General features: G+C 38.3%; 1 protein-coding gene across 4 annotated transcripts in view; it reads left to right on the top strand.

The window, feature by feature from the left end:
* The window catches only part of NAA15 (N-alpha-acetyltransferase 15, NatA auxiliary subunit), an 83552-nt gene that overhangs the window by 11169 nt on the left and 53730 nt on the right, over positions 1 to 18653 (top strand). The window contains exon 1 of one of the 4 annotated variants that reach the window (XM_053216951.1): positions 7968 to 8531. The exons of the other annotated variants lie outside the window; for them this stretch is intronic. The gene's annotated coding sequence lies outside the window, so the exon portion shown is untranslated. Of the gene's footprint in view, positions 1 to 7967; positions 8532 to 18653 lie in introns of those variants that run through there. 4 annotated transcript variants of the gene reach the window in all.

The following is an 18653-nucleotide window of genomic DNA, read 5'->3' as shown; positions in this document are numbered from 1 at the left end:
CCAGAGGAAAGGGTCTATATCTGCCGACAGCCTGACCTAGAATGAAGCAAAGCACTCCCAAGCTTATTCTTTTATGGGAAAGCAAAGGACTGTCCGTAGGTGCTTTGAAGTGACAAAAACTACACTAGTGTCTGTTGTGGGCACCTTCCAACATTCTGAAAAATCATTGATTTCTGCTGAACATCTTGGCCTGAGACCAAGTATCCAAGCATGGGAGACGATCACCCACAATCCTTCAATGAAAGGGAGAGGGAGGGAGGGGACTGTTGGTTCAGTTGTGATCATGTGACATTTGGCATCGCGTACTCGTATTGCAAGACATCGCTCATTTATCAAGTTAAAATTTATTAGAAATGTTTGCTCGTCTTGCAGAACACTCGCAGAACAAGTTACTCTTAATCCAAGGTTTTGCTGTATTTATTTAATTGGAGAGAGTGAGCTTGCAAGCATGAGTGGGGGAGGGGCAGAGGGAGAGAGAGGGAGAATCCCAAGCAGGTTCTGCTGTCAGCGCCCAGCTGGACGAGGGGTTCCATCTCACTAACTGTGAGATCGTGACCTGAGTTGAAATCAAGAGTCATATGCTTAACTGACTGAACCAACCAGGCACCCCAGGCTAATTCATTTTCAAGATTTTTTGGGGGAGACGATATTTTATTTATTAAAAATTTTTTATGTTTATTCAAAAAATTTTTTAAAGTTTGTTCATTTTTTGAGGGGGGGGAGGGGCAGAGAGAGAGGGAGACACAGAATCCAAAGCAGCCTCCAGGCTCCGAACTGACAGCACAGAGCCTGACTTGGGGCTTGAACTCAGGAACTGTGAGATCGTGACCTGGGCTGAGGTCGGACGCTTAGCCGACTGAGCCACCCAGGCGCCCCTATGTTTATTTATTTTTGAGAGAGAGAGAAAAAGCTTGAGCGAGGGAGGGGCAGGTAGAGAGGGAGACAGAATCCAAAGCAGGCTCCAGGCTCTGAAGATGTCAGCAGACCTCTGTGTGGGGCTTGAACTTGGGAACTGCAAAATCATGACCTGAGCTGAAGTCAGAAGCTCAACCGAGGCACCCAGGGATTTTAAAATATCCCAATATTTTAAAAACAGGAAATAAAATATTACACGTTTTTTTCAATTTGTGTGTGTTTTTTAAATTTTTAAAAAATGTTTATTTTTGAGAGAGAGGGGGGACAGCATGAGCAGGAAGGGGCAGAGAGAGAGGGAGACACAGAATCTGAAACAGGCTCCAGGCTCTGACTGTCAGCACAGAGCCCAACACAGGGCTCAAACCTGTGACCTGAGCCAAAGTGGAATGCTCAACAGACTGAGCCACCCAGGCGCCCCTTCAATTTGCGTTTTGAAACAATTTTGATATTCAGTGGAGGGAGCCTGGTGTGGAAAAAACAATAGAAAGATTCTGGGTTTGAATCCTGGCTCTGTTTTATCCCTTACCCTTTTTAAGACTCAGTTTGCAAATCTGAGTAAAAAGATAGAACAGTACTTTTCTGACATACCTCACTGGTCAGGTAGTGAGATACATATAAAAGTACCTGGCAGACAGTAAAGCATGTGAATTAGTACTTGCTTTGTTGTAGGTTTAGTCTATTAAGAACTTCTGTTTTTTCATTTATTTCATCTTTGTTTTATGTTGTCCTTATCATGTGTCTTATAAACTGTTTGATGTTTTTATTTTGTATATTTTTTTGGTATTTAGGAAGTTTTATATTTTTGTTCTGGTCAGTTAACTTTATATTTATACCTTTGAAGATTCCCCTTGTCCTCTTTTTTCTTTTTGTCTTACTTATTAGGCTTCTACTATTTGATTTGTTAGCTTTATTTTTATTTTCATTATTTTTTTTTAACGTTTATGTATTTTTGAGAGAGCGAGCATGAGCAGGGGAGGGACAGAGAGATTTAAAGCAGGCTCTACACTGACAGCAGCAAGCCTGATGTGGGGCTCAAACTCTCAAACTGTGAGATCATGACCTGAGCCAAAGTTGGATGCTCAACCCACTGAGCCACCCAGGAGCCCCTGTTTTGTTAGCTTTAAATTAAATCCATTGAGGGGAGTCTAGCTGGCTAATTCAGTAAAGTGTGTGATTCTTGATCTCAGGGTTGGAAGTTCAAGCCCCACGTTGGGTGTAGAGATGACTTAAAAGTAAAATCTTAAAAAAAAAAAAAAGTAATAGGACTTGAAAAAAAATGAATCCGTTGAGTCTTATTTTCTTATGTGTGAGACAGTGAATGAGCTTATTCTACTTTACTGTTTTTTTTTCATGTCTCTTTTTCCTTTGACATTTTAAAGTTATTTTTGCTTGGTGAGAGTATGTCATTTTATGTACTGTTCTTTCACCCTCATCAATACCTTTGTTTTAGATTTAGTTATATGATTAAATATAGTTTATATTCACCAGCAGACCTTTAGTTGAAGTTTTCTCAATTATCTATTGATTGGATGAAGCTTATATACACTAGAAATTATATACACTAGAAATTCCTGAGCAGTGCTTGTGGAAATCTCTTAAGTTCTTACATGGTTAAACTTTTTCTCTAGCCTTGATATTTGAAGGGCAGTTTGGCTGGATTTAAATTCTTTGGCACACATCATCTTTGGTTTTTTGAAAATATCGCCCTGCTCTTATCTTACTTGTATGTTGCTGGTACCACCATAATTTCTTTGTAGATGATTTAGCCTTTCTTTTTAGAGATCTGAGTGGTTTTTCTTTATCTGTAAAATTGAATCATTTTACTTGGATTATGTCCCTGTGTTGACTCTTCTGGATATATTTTCCCTGGTACATGGTTTCAGGTTGGGAGAGCACAAGCAAGAGAGGGGCAGAGAGAGAAGGCCAGAGGATTCGAAGTAGGTTCTGTGCTGACAGGCTGACAGCAATGGGACCGATGTGGGGTTCAAACTCAAGAACTGCGAGATCATGACTTGAGCTAAAGTCAGACACTTAACCGACTGAGCCACCCAGGTACCCCTAGATCATATATCTTGAAGTTTAGTCTTCATTTCTGAGATGTGGTTGTGTTTTTCCTGTTTCTTTAGATCAGTCTGTACCTGTTTTATATTTTCCTGTTTGTCCATTATTTAAAAATTTGAACATCTGATTTGAGGTGTTCTTTTATATTTTCATCTGGCATATTTAATTATGCTGTAAGATGTACAGTATTATTTATTTTTAATTTGCCATGGAATCTTGTATTACATGTTTCCTTTTTTTTTAATCACTAGGCTTTTTGGTGTGTTTTCATCTGCCACAGGGTTTTTTACTTTTTTTATTCTGTATACGTAACTTGCTATAAGTGCTGGGTTCTTTTTTCTGTTCAGGTTATTTGTGATGGATTTTACTAGGCCAATAATAGTATACATAGTTTTACTTTTGGAGTGAGGTTTGTGTGACTTCTCAATCTCTTAGTTCAAGAGAGCACCCTCTTGTTGCTACAGTGAATTGTTTTTTAAATAAATATGTCTCTCCCCTGCCCTTTCCAGTTGTTCTATCAATATTTTAGTAGGGTCCTCATCTTCAGTGGCTTCTTTCTCTATCAAACCTTCAAATGTCAATTCCTTCTAAGGTGGCTCCTTCTCCTTGAAAGCCATGCCTTGCTTAAACTGCTACTTTGGTCTTTTTTGTTTTTTAAGTTTTTATTTAAATTCCTGTTAGTTAAAATACAATGTAAGAGGCGCCTGGGTGGCTCAGTTGGTTAGGTGTCCGACTTCGGCTCAGGTCATGATCTCATGGCTCGTGGGTTCGAGTGCCGTGTCGGGCTCTGTGCTGATAGCTCAGAGCCAGGAGCCTGCTTTGGATTCTGTGTGTCCCTCTCTCTCTGCTCCTCTCCCACTCATGTTCTGTCTCTCTCTGTCTCTGAAAGTTAAACATTAAAAAAAAATTTTTAAATACAATGTAAATTAGTTTTGGTTGTACAGTATAATGATTCAACACTTGGATATATCACCCAGTCAGTGCTCATCACAGCAAGTGCACTCCTTAATCCCCACCAGCTGTTTATCCCATCTCCCTACTCACCTTCCTTCTGATAGCCATCGGTTTGTTCTCTATAGTTAAGATTCTGTTTCTTGGTTTGCCTCTCTCTTCTCTTTTTCCCCTCTGTTGTGTTTCTTAAAGTCCACATATGAGTGAAATCATATACTATTTGTCTTTTTCTTACTGACTTTTTTTGCTTAGCATAATAATACTCTCTAGCTAGCTCTCAGGGGCTCCTGGATGGCTCAGGATGGCTCAGTCAGTAGGCTGACTGACTTCGGCTCCGGTCATGATCTCACAGTTTGTGAGTTCGAGCCCTGCTTCAGGTGAGCTTGTGCCTGGCTTTGGGTTAGTATGAGCCCTCCTTCTCTGTCTCTGCCCCCCCCCCCCCCCCGTGGGATTCTCCTTCTCTCTCTCTGCCACTTGCTTACTTGTGCCCCCTGCTTCTCTCTCAAAAACAAAACAAAAACAAAAAACCTCTCTAGCTCCATCCATGTCATTGCAAATGGCAAGATTGATTCTTTTTTATGGCTGAGCAATATCCCATTGTGTGTATATATCACATATCCTTTATCCACTCATCAATTGATGGGCACTTGGGCTGTTTCCATAATTTGGCTATCATAGATACACTGCATCAGGGTGCATGTATCCCTTTGAATTAGTATTTTTGTATTCTTTGGATAAATACCTAGTAGTGCAATTGCTGGGTTGTAAGGTAATTCTATTTGTAACTTTTTTTTTTTTAAGATTTTATTTTTAAATAATTTTATACCCAGTGTGGGGCTCGACCCCACAACCCTGAGATCAAGAGTCGCATGCTTTACCAACTGAGCTAGCCAGGCCACCCCTATTTTTAACTTTTTGAGGAAGCTCCAGATTGTGTTCCACAGTGGCTGTACCAGTTTGCATTCCTACCGTAAGTGCAAAAGGGTTTCCCTTTCTCCACATCCTTGCCAACACCTGTTGTTTCTTGTGTTGTGTTGTTGGTTTTAGTTGATCTGACTGTTGTAAGGTGATACCTCATTGTAGTTTTGATTTGCATTTCCCTGATGGTAAGTGATGATGAGCATCTTTTTATGTGTCTGCTGGCCATATGTATATCTTCTTTGGAAAAATGTCTGTTCATGTCTTCTGCCCATTTTTTAATTGGATTATTTGTGTTTTGGGTGTTGAGTTTTGTAAGTTCTTTATATATTTTGTAAGTTCTTTAGATAAGTACTAACCCTTTATCAGATTATGTCATTTCCAAATATCTTCTCCCACTCAGTAGTTTGCCTTTTAGTTTTGTTGAGTTTCCTTTGCTGTGCAGAAGCTTTTGCATGTTGCTCTGCATTTTTCCCAACACCATAGTCAAAGAGATGGTCTTAACAGACTCTCTTAAGTCTCTTCTTTTGACTCCCAGTAGCCATTGCTCTTCATCCGTCATGTCTCTAAATACTTCCCTTCAGGATGGGGCCACCTTCCGAGGGTGAATCCTAGTTAATATTACAGATATTCAGTCACCACTTAGACCCTGTGGTATTAATCTTTTGGACAGTTCCCATTGGAACTTCTTGTATCGGATGTTTATGCACTTATATGTAAATTGGAATTTTTTAGTTGTTTCATCTTATAGTGCTGGCTTTGGGTGATTTTGTTTGCTGTTTGTTCGCCTGTATGGTTTTTATGAGGATTTTTGGAATGTTTAGAAATTAGGGAGCAGACATTCTATAAAGAGTTAATTTTTGGTTTTACGTGCTATGCTTGGTAATGGTGCTTTAAAAAAATTTGCAAGTTGTGTTTTATAATTGAATAATTGGTTATATTTGTTTCTGTGTTCTCATAGCCACTCCATTGTTTTTTTTCAAACTCTTCTGGGAGTATTTATCATTGAAGTAATTACAAGGTTCTATTATATAACTGATTATCATATATATATATGTGCATGTATATCTTAAGTTTTATTAAATTTTTTTCTATCCTTAGCATTAGAGTTCATAGCTTATAGCATTTCTTTATCAGAGGTCCTCATATTAAGCAGGAATCCTTAGTCTTCCTTCAACTTTTTTTTTCCTCAAGTGACATCATTTAATGCTCAAAAAAAAAAAAGATAAAAACACATTTTACAGTGCATTAACAGTGGTGTAGTGTCCAGAAAGCAGATGGTGATGGTCACATTGAATTCTGCTAGTAAGACCATATCTAATTTAAATTCTGGGTCCAAAAGATACGGACCAGTGACTCCCTCAGGTTGATATGCCATAAGAGTATTGGTATAAAATTCCCACAGACCTTTCTTTGTTTTATTTTGAGACTATGTGCTTGTTACTTTTAAAATACTGAAATACTTTTTGTTTGGTGAAATATTAGAGACAGATTTTTAAAAATGGTTTACTGAGAAAAAATAAAATTTAGCAACCTCATTTAAATTATCCAATTTTTGTATTTGAAATTTTGCTGGTTTTGAAAAAATATATAAGTATGGAAATGGTATTTTATCAACTTCACAGAGTGGCCCTGATTGTTAAAGTACTTAAAACTTCCAGGTAAGGAACAGCTAAAAGAACAAAGATGTTTAGCTTGAAAGGGAAAACTGAATTCTTACAGACCTAAAATGAATAAACAGAAGTTAGAAGGAGCTAGTGTTTGCCTTGGTATATCTAAAAACATTTTAATAAAGAGTGAGCTGGCAGTAGACATGAGCTGTGTGACCATTCACACCAGATGATGTTTAAGGTCTCTTCCAACTAAGAGACTATAAAATAGCCTTGACTTGTTCAGTCTTATCTCAGTGGATCTTGTTTTTGTTTTTTGTATAAGTAAGAGAAACATTTTTAAAAAAACAGTATAAAACTAGGAGGAGAAAGGTTATCCTTAGAATTTGTTTTCATGGTTGTTGTAGTTGTCCAGAAATTATATGATATATAAAGGACGACATATTGTCTACAAATTGAAGTTCCAACTAAAATAACTTTAGGAAATGGAGGATGAAAGTAGAGATTCTGTGTTTCCTTTAAAAATTTTTTAAAAAATATTTTCTTTTTAATTTTTTTAATGTTTATTTTTGAGAGAGAGAGAGAGAGACAGACAGAAAGATGGTGAGCAGGGGAGGGGCAGAGAGAGAGAGGGAGACCTAGAATCTGAAGCAGGTTCCAGGCTCTGAGCTGTCAGCATAGAGCCCAATGTGGGGCTCGAACTCACGAACCAGGAGATCATGACCTGAGCTGAAGTCAGACTCTTAACCGACTGAGCCACCCAGGCACCCTAAAAAAGTTTTTTTTTAATTAAAATATAATTTGCAGTAAAATGCCCAGGTCTTGAGTGTACTGTTCTTTTAGGTGTCTTGAGGGTACTTTTCTGCTCGTTTTGACAAATGCATACACCCTTGAAACCCAAGCCCCTTTCAAGATGTAGAACATTTCCATCATCTCAGAAAGACCCTTTGATCCCCTTGATTAAATAGTTTAATTCAGTTTCTGCTTTCATATTTCTCTGCATTCAGTGAAGCTGGGTTGGGTCTAAATATTGTAAGCTGTAACTGATATAGTGCTTTATTTAACTTTAAAAGAAAATCTGTTTTTTAAGTTTATTTGTTTTGAGAGAGAGAGAATGCGAGCAAGTGGAGGAGGGGCAGAGAGAGAGGGAGAGTGGATCACAGGCAGGCTCTGCGCTGACAGCAGATGCAGGGGCTTGATCCCAGGAACCATGAGATCGTGACCTGAGGTGAAATCAAGTCAGATGCTTAACTTACTGAGCCACCCAGGTGCCCCCAGCCCCAATTTTTTTTTTAAGTCAATTCTACCCCCACCATGGGGCTTGAACCCACAACCCCAAGATCAAGGGTCACATGCTCCACTGACTGAGCCAGCTAGGTGCCCCTTTTTAAATATTTTTATTGAATGCTTACTCAGGTTCTTTATATATATTTGCATTAAATTTTTTTAATGTTTATTTTTGAGAGAGAGAGAGACAGAGAGAGAGAGAGAGTGGGGGAGGGGCAGAGAGCGAGGGAGACGTAGAATCTGAAGCAGGCGCCAGGTTCTGAGCTGTCAGTACAGAGCCCCAAGTGGGGCTTGAGCCCATGGACTACGAGATCATGACCTGAACTGCAGTCGGAGACTTAACTGACTGAGCCACACAGTTGCCCCGTATGTTTGCGTTTAACTCTCACCTGCACCCTGCAGGATGGTTGATGATTTCGTTGAGGCTATAGTTAGGCCAGTGATACAAAGCTGTTTATTAAGTGGTTGCTAAGATTTGAACTCTAAACCAGTGTTGTCCAATAGAATTTTTGGTGATGATGGAAATGTTCTGTATCTGAGTTTCCAGGATGTTCCACTATTCACGTGTGGCTGTTGAACACTTGAGGTGTTGATATTGTGACTGAGGAGCTTTACTGAAGAATTTTAATTTTTATTTAGTATTGATTAACTGAAATGTTAAATGGCTACAACTTTAACCTCTGACTCTTAAGGCTTTATGTGCTCTTTCTCTATACCTTTCTGCTCGACGGAAGTCGAACTTCTAAAGTAGCTCCAGTACACTGGTACTAAGTGCTGGTCAGCCTCCTGGTAAGTTAATAAATGCTTCTTGATTTGATTTTGGCATACATAAGACTCATTTTCTTTTTAACTTTTTAATTGTGAAAAATTTCACACATACAAAAATAAAATATTATGAACCTATGTCCTAATTTTGACAGTTACCAACTTTTGGTTCATTCTTTTTCATCTGTGACCCCCATCCCCTGGATTATTCTGAAAAAATACCAGGCATCATTTCAACATGGTTGATTTTTAAAGCCAGATTTGGCTTTTATCATTTAGCTTAATTTGAGGATTCATTCTTTTTAATCAATTTCAAAGAATGAAAGGTTTCTTGGATTAGCTGAAGGAAAGTAATGGAAGGATATATATATAGAGAGAGAGAGTACCAAAGAACATCATGTAATCTTAATGCCAAATCTAAATTGTATGTACAGTATTTGCCTAGTTTCTTAATTTGCTCTGTTGTAGTTCCCACTTCTAAGGAACTGGTTTTTTCTGTAACAAGGATTTGGAAAAAGATGAAGTTTCTTTCTGCAGTAGATAACCTTACATAGTTATATAAACAGCCAGCTCTTTTGGAGATTTCTTAACCTCCTTCATATTCTTATCAGTGAAGTTAGAGATCATTTTTCTAGGCAGAATAATGGAATAATTTTCAGTATTAGAACAAAAGTTCTGTTTCTTAACATTGTCGGTTTCATTTCTATGATCTCATGGTACCATAGTGCCTCACCTCAGGCATGGTGCTGATCAACTGTGCTGGGCCAGAGAGGATCCACTTCTGGGATTCCTCTGGCACAGTTGCCTAAGGCTGTGTTTGTTTTTTTTTTTTTTAATTTCTTCTCTCTGTTCTTGAGATGGGATAAATTTTATTGATTGGTTTACCAGTACACTGAATCTTTCCTGTTGTCTCCATTCTGTTATTGAGCTCCCATGATGAGTTTTTTTCCTCCTACCAAAAAATGTGTTGTACGGTGTTCAGTAATTGCTTCCTCTGGTATACTTATTTATTATTCTTTATTATTATTTTTAGAGAGACAGTCTTAGCAGGCTCCATGCTGAGCATGGAGCTCAGTGCTGGGCTCGATCCCATGACCCTGGGATAAACCTGAGCTGAAATCAAGTGGGTCATTCAACCTACTGAGCCACCCAGGTGCCCTACCTCTGGTATTTTTATAGTAGCTAATTTAAAATCTTAAATGTCTCCTTTCTACATTGGTATCTGCAGATTGTCTTTATCCTTGCAAGTTGAGATTTTTCCTGTTTCTTCACATGCCACATAAGTTTGGATTTTATCCTGAACGTTTTGAATATCAGCTTGTCAGGCTGTGGGTCTTGCTGAAATCCTATGGAGAATGTTAATTTTATTTTAGCAAATCTGGTTAGGTTCAGGCTGCAAGTCCCAACTGTTTCAGCTGGGGTTCTAATATGAGTTCAGATTTTAAAATCTTTGTAGTCATTTTTGGATCTGTCTTGCTGATGTTTCACCCCGTAACTAGTCTGGGTCCTGGACAGTGTATCTATTAATTCAGTTCTCAGTCTTTGGTATTGTGAATAGGATCAGACCTATGCATGTGCAGTTTAGGGGTTATGAACCATGGAGTTCATAACTAACTTTATGGAGTTGCCTTCTCCCAGTTCCTCCTCTGTGATATTCTTGATATTTTATTTCCCTGAGCCTCCCCTTTTCACCTTCTGGCTAGAAAGCTGGGGTTCTAGTTGTTTCATTGTACTATGCACTTTTGTGATTATGCCTTTGATTGGCTAGAGCTTTATCAACTTCATTGATCTCAAAGAACTAGCTTTTGGTCTCATTTTGTCTATTTTTTGTTTTTTCTGTTTCATTGATTCTTCTCTTAACCTTTTTTACTTCCTTTTTGTTCACTTTGAGTTTAATTTGCTCTTATTTTTCTAATTTCTTAAAGTAGAAGCTGAGATAATTGGAGACCTTTTATAATGCAGGCTTTTTTCTAACTAGTTGTATAACTTTCTCTTTGGTTGTTACTTCTCAGCAGTTGGACGGTGATATGCCTCTCTGTTCCCCTCCTCCCATCTTTTTTTCAGCTTATCTTACTTGGGTTTGTTGAGATTCTTGGATCTGTGGATTTAGAGTTTTCATCTAATTTGTAGTTTTTTATATTTTCCCCCCTTTACTCTTTTTATCCCCTTTTGAAACTCCTGTTACATGTATGTGTTAGACTATTAGACTACAGGTCATTGAGTTTCTCTTTTTTCTCTCCCTGCTCCCCCCACCCCATCATTTTCCATTTTGGACCATTTGTGTTACAGATGTTCAGGTTCATTGCAGTCACTTTAAGTTCTCTCAGTGGTTTTATGTTCACTGCACTGGCTTTGAAATTCACTGTATTGTCTAATATTTTAAGCTCATATGATTAACTTTTAATTTTTTGGTATTTTTATTCAACAGTGCTCCCCCTCCCCCTTTTAAGAGAGAGAGCACTCGTGCCTGTGCAGGTGAGGCAGAGGGAGGAGAATCTTGAGCAGGCTGCATGCCCAGCACAGAGCCCAAGACAAGGCTCGTTCTCATGAACCTGAGCTCTCATGACCCTAGCTGAAATCACGGGTTAGATGCTTAACCAACTGAGACACCCAAGTGCCCATACAATGTCCATATTTTTTAAGTGTCCATTTTTCTTTTCTTTTTTAATATATGTATATTTTTAGCCTTTTTATCTTCGTAATCTCCATATCCAGCATAGGGCTTGAACCCACAACCCCAAGAGCACGAGTCGCATGCTCTGCCAGCTGTGCTAGCCAGATGCTTCTCTTTTCTTTCTTTCTTTTTTATTTAATTTTTTAAAAAGTTAATTTATTTTGAATGAGTAAGAGCAGGGGAGGGAAGGAGAAGAGAGAGAGGGAAAGAGAATCCCAAGTAGGCTCCACACTGAGTGCAGAGCCCAGGTTGGGGCTTGTTTTCATGAATCCTGACAGCATGACCTGAGCTGAAATCAAGAGTTGAATGCTTACCAAACTGAGCCACCCAGACACCCCATTTTTTTTTTTTTAAGTAAATTCTTCCCCCACTGTGGGGCTTGAAGTCACAGCCCTGAGATCATGAGTTGCATGCTTGGGGTGCCTGGGTGGTTCAGTTGGTTAAGTGTAAGGCTCTGTGCTGACAGTGCAGAGCCTGCTTGGGATTCTCTCTCTCTCCCTCTCTCTCTGCCCCTCCCCCTGCTCAGATGCACATAATCTCTCATAAATAAATAAACATTAACAAATTTTTTTTAAAAAGTCATATGGTATACTAGCTGAGCCAGCCATGTGCCTTCCTTTAAGTTTCCATTTTCCAGTTTTTGTTTTTTGATTGTGTCCATGTTTTCCTTTCAATCCCTTAATATTACCTAATAGCTAATAGTGTTTTAACGTGTTTGCTACTACATCGTCATTATTTTTGAGTAGTTTTTGATTTTTTATTTCCTATAGGTCATGGATCATAATTTTCAGCTTTACATTTCTAATAATTTTTGTTTCTCATAATACTGGAAATTATAGACACTAGGATATTAAATGTCTGGATCCTATTGTCCTTCTGAAGAGTTTTGTTTAGATAGACCATTAATTTGCTTGTGTATCAGCTTTTCTCCAGGGCTTGTTTTGAGGCTTTGATAAAAGTGGGTCTAGATTAGCCTATTCCTAAGGTGTGGTCTTTCTGGGTCTCTACTGAATCTTTGAGTATTTAATAAAGTTTCTAAATTGATGTTAGGAGCTCTAATACCTACTCCCACCCATGTATGAGTACCAGTAGTTGTTCAGCTCATGATACTTGATAGTTGTCTTTTGCTTAACTTCAGTAGAATCTTTCAGTGAGCCCACTCATTGGGCTTAATATTTGACTAAAGATATTTGTGCAGATTTCTGAAGCTTCATCTTTGTACAGTTCTCTCTGGGACTCAACCCCATAAATTCCAGCTGTTTGAGCAGTTTCTAACTCAAATTTGTGCTTAAATCAGTGAGACTGCCATGTTCTGTTTGGCTTCCCCTTCCCTATTCTACAGCCTGGAAAATGCCTCTAGGCAGAGAAGAGGATTTTTTGGGGGTTTACCTTGTTTCCCTTCTGAGATCTTAGTCCTGTGTTGGCTGTCATCCAACAGCTGAAAATAGTTACTTCATATTTACTTATTAGCTTTATGCTTGGCAGAAGTATCATCTTTCATATATATATATATATATATTTTTTTTTTTTTTTACATTTTTATTCAATTTTGAGAGACAGAGACAGAACACTAGCAGGGTAAGGGCAGAGAAAGAAGGAGACACAGAATCCGAAGCAGGCTTCAGGCTCTGAGCTGTCAGCCCAGAGCCCTGTGTGGGGGCTCGAACCCACAAACCGTGAGATCATGACTTGAGCCGAAGTTGGATGCTTATCCATCTGAGCCACCCAGGCGCCCCTGAATTTTTTTAAATGTTAATTTATTTTTGAGACAGAGAGAGAAAACAAGTGGGGGAGGAAGAGAGAGGGGTGGGAACAGAGGATCTGAAGCAGGCTCTGTGTGCTGACAGCAGAGAGCCCAATGTGGGGCTCAAACTCAGGAACCGTAAGATCATGACCTGAATCACCGAAATTGGATGTTTAACTGACTGAGCCACCCAGGTGCCCCCATCTTAATTAGACAAAAATGTGTGTTAAAGCTGAGTTATATATGTATTTGGCCTTATATGTTTGGAGGGAAATTGTTCAATGAAATATACACTATTTCCTATTTTTCTTATTAAAACCTTTTGTCACTACAGTTTATCTTTGGGCAAGAGCAGAAAATTTATGGTATAAACTAAATTGAATATTTGTTGTTACTTTTTCCCTTAGACTAGGAATACTGTTCTCATTTGTAATGAGTGATCTGTTGGAGAAGTAGGGCTGTTAGGAAAAAAAGAGTTTGGGATCCATTTCCTTAAACACACACTGATTCTTGAATGGGAAGAAATGAATTCTTAGTTTTTTGGAAGAGTATGCCATTCTAATTATTTTTACAGGTCACATTGACAGGAGAAAATTGATTTAATGACATTGAGTATAATTTTAAGATGGAAGACTGCCAAATTTCATTAATCGAGAATTAGTTGAAACTTAATTACTGGCCTGAAATGTGATAAAATAAAAAAACTAGGTAGTATAGTATTATCACATGTAAAGAAAGTGGAGTTTGGTTATTGTTTTTTTTTTTTTCTTTCTAATGTTTGTTTATTTGGGGAGGGAGGGGCAGAGAGAGGGAGACACAGAATCAGAAGCAGGCTCCAGGGTCTGAGCTGTTGGCACAGAACCTGACTTGGGCTTGAACTCACAGACCACGAGGTCATGACCTGAACTGAAGTTGGACGCTAAACCTACTGAACCACTCAGGCACGCGTGGAGTTTGGTTTTTAATTTTCATTGGTAAACTCCATTATTTGGGGGAATTCTCCAATTAGTTAATTATTCTGTGTTGCATTCATTTTTCTTACCTATTTTTGGCATTTTTATTGCCCATTTGACTATAATAATAAGTAAGCAAAGAAACAAAAGGTGAGGTAACATTTGAATTTGTTGATTAGAAGATCTGTTAAAAGATTTGGGGTGCCTGGTTGGCACAGTCAGTTGAGTGTCCCTTGATTTCAGCCCAGGTTATTGTCTCAGTTTGTGAGTTCAAGCCGAGCCCTGCCTGCACTGACAGTGTAGAGCCTTATTGGGATTCTCTTTCTCTCCCTTTCTCTGTCCCTCCCCTGCTTGTGCATGTGCATGCACTCTCTGTCTCTCTCAAAATAAATAAATGAACTTATTAAAAAGATCTGTAAAAGATTAAAAATATAGGCTTTGATAACATTTATGTTAATAAAATTTAATAAAGTTACTGTGTATGATGGAAAGAGCTCTCAGCTTTAGAGGGTCTAGGATGTAGTCTAAAATTTGCCACTAACTAGGTAAATTGCTTGTTCTCTTTTTAAAGTTGATTTAATTTGAGAGGGAGCATGCATGTGCGTGTGTTTCCTTCCATGAGTGAGGGAGGGGCAGAGAGAGGAGAGAGAATCTCAAGTAGGCTCCCAGCTGTCAGCACGGAGCCTGATGCAGGGCTCAAACTCATGAACCGTGAGATCATGACCTGAGCCCAGATCAGGAGTCAAACACTTAACTGACTGAGCTACCCAGGCACCTCGAAATTGCTTGTTTTCTTAATCTTACTTGTAAAATAAGGATTGAACCTTTTATGCTTAGTTTGCAGGAGTATCATGAAAATTATACGTTAGTGTGAAATCCCTTTGAAAAATGTGGTGCTGTAAACAATGTAAGGTATTTCCAGTAAGACCAAGGGGAAAAAAACTCTAATTCTGAATATTTTAAGTTCAGCTATACAAAGTAAAGTCACATTGGGGGCCCCTGGGTGGCTCATTTGGTTAAGCGTCCAACTCTTGGTTTTGGCTCAGGTCATGATCTCATGGTTTCGTGGGTTTGAGCCACTTATCAGGCTCTGTGCGCACAGCGCAGAGCCTGTTTGGGATTCTCTCCCCCCTTTCTCTATGCCCCTCCCGTCATACTGTCTCTGTCTGTCTCGAAATAAATAAATAAACTTTAAGAAAATTAAAAAAAAAGTCACACTGTACATGTCAAGTAAGAATATAAACGTCTATGATTTTTATATGCTTGTTATGAATTGTTTATACACTTCCCATTTATACTGTGGGAGGGTAGAATGTTCTGTAGTTTTGGATTAAAACTTCTCATTAAAAAATCAGAATTTTGGGGCGCCTAGGTGGCTCAGTCAGTTAAGCAGCTGACTCTTGATTTCAGCTCACAGTTCATGAGATCAGGCTCCATGTGGGGGAGCCTACTTGTGATTCTCTCTCTCCCTCCTCTCTGCCCCTCCCCCCATGCATGCTCTCTCTCTTTCTCAAAAATAAATAATCATTTATAATGTTATTGGGGCGCCTCGGTGGCTCCGTCGGTTGAGCGTCCGACTTCGGCTCAGGTCATGATCTCATGGTTAGTGAGTTTGAGCCCCACGTCGGGCTCTGTGCCAACAGCTCAGAGCCTGGAGCCTGTTTCGGATTCTGTGTCTCTCTGTCTGTCTGACCCTCTCCCGTTCATGCTCTCTCTCTGTCTCAAAAAAAAAATAAATAAACGTTAAAAAAATTAAAATAATAAATAAAATGTTATTAATGTTTGTTTATTTTTGAGAGAAAGAGAGTGCAAGTGGGGGAGGGGGCAGAGAGAGAGAGGGAGACACAGAATCTGAAGTAGGCTCACCCATGAGCAGTGAGATCATGACCTGAGCCAAAGTCGGACGCTTAACTGACTGAGCCACCCAGGTGCCAGAATAATCATTTAAAAAAAATCAGAATGTTTCTAGCAATTTCCTCTGTAATGGGAAATATAGCTTAATTTTTTCTTTTTTTTCCTCTCCTTCTGACTGCTCTCTATAATGGCTTTGTATTACTTGTGTTAGTGGTTTCCTTTTTAAAAAAACCTTTTCTCTTTTTAAATTGTTTTTAATGTTTATTTTTTGAGAGAGAGACAGAGTGCAAGCAGGGGGAGGGGCAGAGAGAGAGGGAGACACAGAATCTGAAGCAGGGTCCAGGCTCTCTACTGTCAGCACAGAGCCTGACGTGGGGTTTGCAGGTTTCAAACCCACAAACCACAAGACCATGACCTGAGCAGAAGGCCGAAGCTTAACCGATTGAGCCACCCAGGTGCCCCTCTTTTTTCTTATTTTTTTTTTCTGTTCTACACTATTGAAGGGTAGTAGAAAGGTAGATATATATATGTATATTTTTTTATTTTTATTTTTTTTAATTTATTTTGAGAAAGAGAGAGGATAAGGCAGAGAGAGGGAGAGAGAGAGAGAGAGAGAGAGAGAGAGTCCCAAGCAGGCTCCACACTGTCAGTGTGGATCCCAATATGGGCCTTGAACTCAAGAATGGTGAGATAATGACCCAAGCCAAAGTCAGATGCTTAACCAACTGAGCCACCCAACTGCCCCTAGAAAAGTAGTTGTAATGGCTAGGTGTAATGGCTCTGAATCCAGATTGTCTGGGTTTAAATCTTTTTTTCCATCACTTAGTAGTCGTGTGACCTTAGTCAAATTATGTAATCTCTCTGGATCTCAGATATCTCATCTAAAATGAGGTTAAAAAGAATACCTACTTCATACCATTGTTAAGATTAAATGAGTTTTCCCTGTAAAGCATTTAGCACAGTGCCTGGCACACAGCAAATGCTCAGTAAATGTTAGCTATAGTACTATTTGTTTTATGTGTCTTTTTCTGACAAGTTATCTCCATGATTTAAGCACTCATTGCAATAAGCTTTATTGTCTGAAGTCAGTGTTTATTTTTTTTAATTATATTTTAATTTTTTTTAATGTTTATTTATTTTGAGACAGAGTACACATGCCCAAGTGGCAGGAGCAGAGAGAAGAGGGAGGGGGAGAGAGAGAGAATCCCAAGCAGGCTTCTTGCTGCCAGCTCAGAACCCAACTCAGACTCGAACTCACAAACTATGAGACCATGACCTGAGCCAAAATCAAGAGTCAGACTCTTAAGCGACCAAACCACCCAGGCATCCCTGAAGTCAGTGTTTAAAACCAGAACTATTTGATTCCAAAGACTGCTCTTTTCATTATTTGACTAATTCCTTGATGTAAAATTTTCCATTCACATTGTAACTAGTATGTAAAAGTTATATGAATATAATGCTAGGATTATGACACGGTGACACTTTATGATTTGTTTACTATAGCAGAGAAGACCTAGCCTCCTTTTGTACCATATTTATTAAGTTGGCTTTGGTATATATAAACCTTAGGTGTAAAAGCAGTTTTTAATACAAAGTAAATTAAAAGAGACTATTATTTTTGCCATTATTTCAGATAGGTCGTTATTTTTTGTTGCTCTCACATATATTTTTGTAATCTCAGCTACTAATAAGTTCTGTTCACATTTTTCCTCTCTTTTGGTGAGTATCATGTTTTTATTTCTGTTAAGTATGAATCTCAAATTGGAATTGTTGTGTGATTGTATGATTAGATATTGCCAGTGTTTTAAAATCTGGTTTTATTGAGATATAATTTTTATACATAAAACTCCTTCTGCCAAACAGTTGAACCAATTAATCAGTTTTCTCTCTTACCAGAAATCTATGAGAGTTCCAGTTGCTCCATACATTCATCAGTTAATATCATCTAACATTTTAATCACATTTAACTTAAGGCATGGCACATGTAATTAAGAATCTCAAGTGTTTATTGGCTGTTAGGATAACCTCTTTTGAGAGCATTTTCTTCAGGACCCTTGCCCAATTTTTTAATGAGCTAACTCTTACTGATACTGAGTTACAGTTCTTTATATTTTCTGGGTGTAAGATCTTTGCTGTGCATTGCATATGTCTTTGGCCTGCGTTTTGTTGTTGTTGTTGTTGTTGTTGTTTTTGTTTTGTTAATGCTACTTCAAACATTTAAGCTTTCCTGTTTGAGGGATAAGGGAGATTGCTAACTGAACATAAAATATTTTTTTTTTTAGAAGTTTTATTGTTACACCTTTTTCGTTTAGATTTGTGATGTTTTCACAGTTTATTTTTCTTCTGTACAGAAGGGTCATTGGCCTCATGAAGTTTCACCCTACATACTTAAGACTTAGTACTCAACAATTTTTAGGAACAGATGCATGGCGGCTCTACTAATTTATTTTTTATTCTTATTTATCCTTCAGTTTAGGTAGTTCTATTGCTGTGTCTTCTATTTCACTGATTATTTTCTTCTGCATTGTCATAATTGCTTTAATGTAAGTGTTCATTGTATGTATTTTTCACCTCTAGAAGTGCTGTTTGGTTCTTTTTTTAATGTGTTCTGTTTCTGTTTTCACATGTTTACATTTTTTAAAAATTCTTGATCCTATTTGTGATCATTGTCTTGATATCTTTACCTCATAATTTCATCATTTCTCTCTTTTATTTCTCCAGGTTATAGGTCACGTTTTCCTGCTTCTTAGTTTATCTAATAATATTTTATTGGGTGTTGGGTATTATGAATTTTACATTGTTTTATTGGAATTAATTGTCTTTACAGAGTGTAGGACTTTGTTAATAGCAGGCAGTGTAGGTGCTTGTGTATAAGTCTAGGGCTTTGTTGGGTGGGTCTATAGAACACTTACTCTAGGGCT

This window comes from Acinonyx jubatus, chromosome B1, assembly GCF_027475565.1.
Source record: "Acinonyx jubatus isolate Ajub_Pintada_27869175 chromosome B1, VMU_Ajub_asm_v1.0, whole genome shotgun sequence".
NCBI classification, from domain to species: Eukaryota; Metazoa; Chordata; class Mammalia; order Carnivora; family Felidae; genus Acinonyx; species Acinonyx jubatus.
The sequence above is the reverse complement of the archived record's forward strand: the minus strand, read 5'-3'. Positions and strand labels throughout refer to the sequence as shown.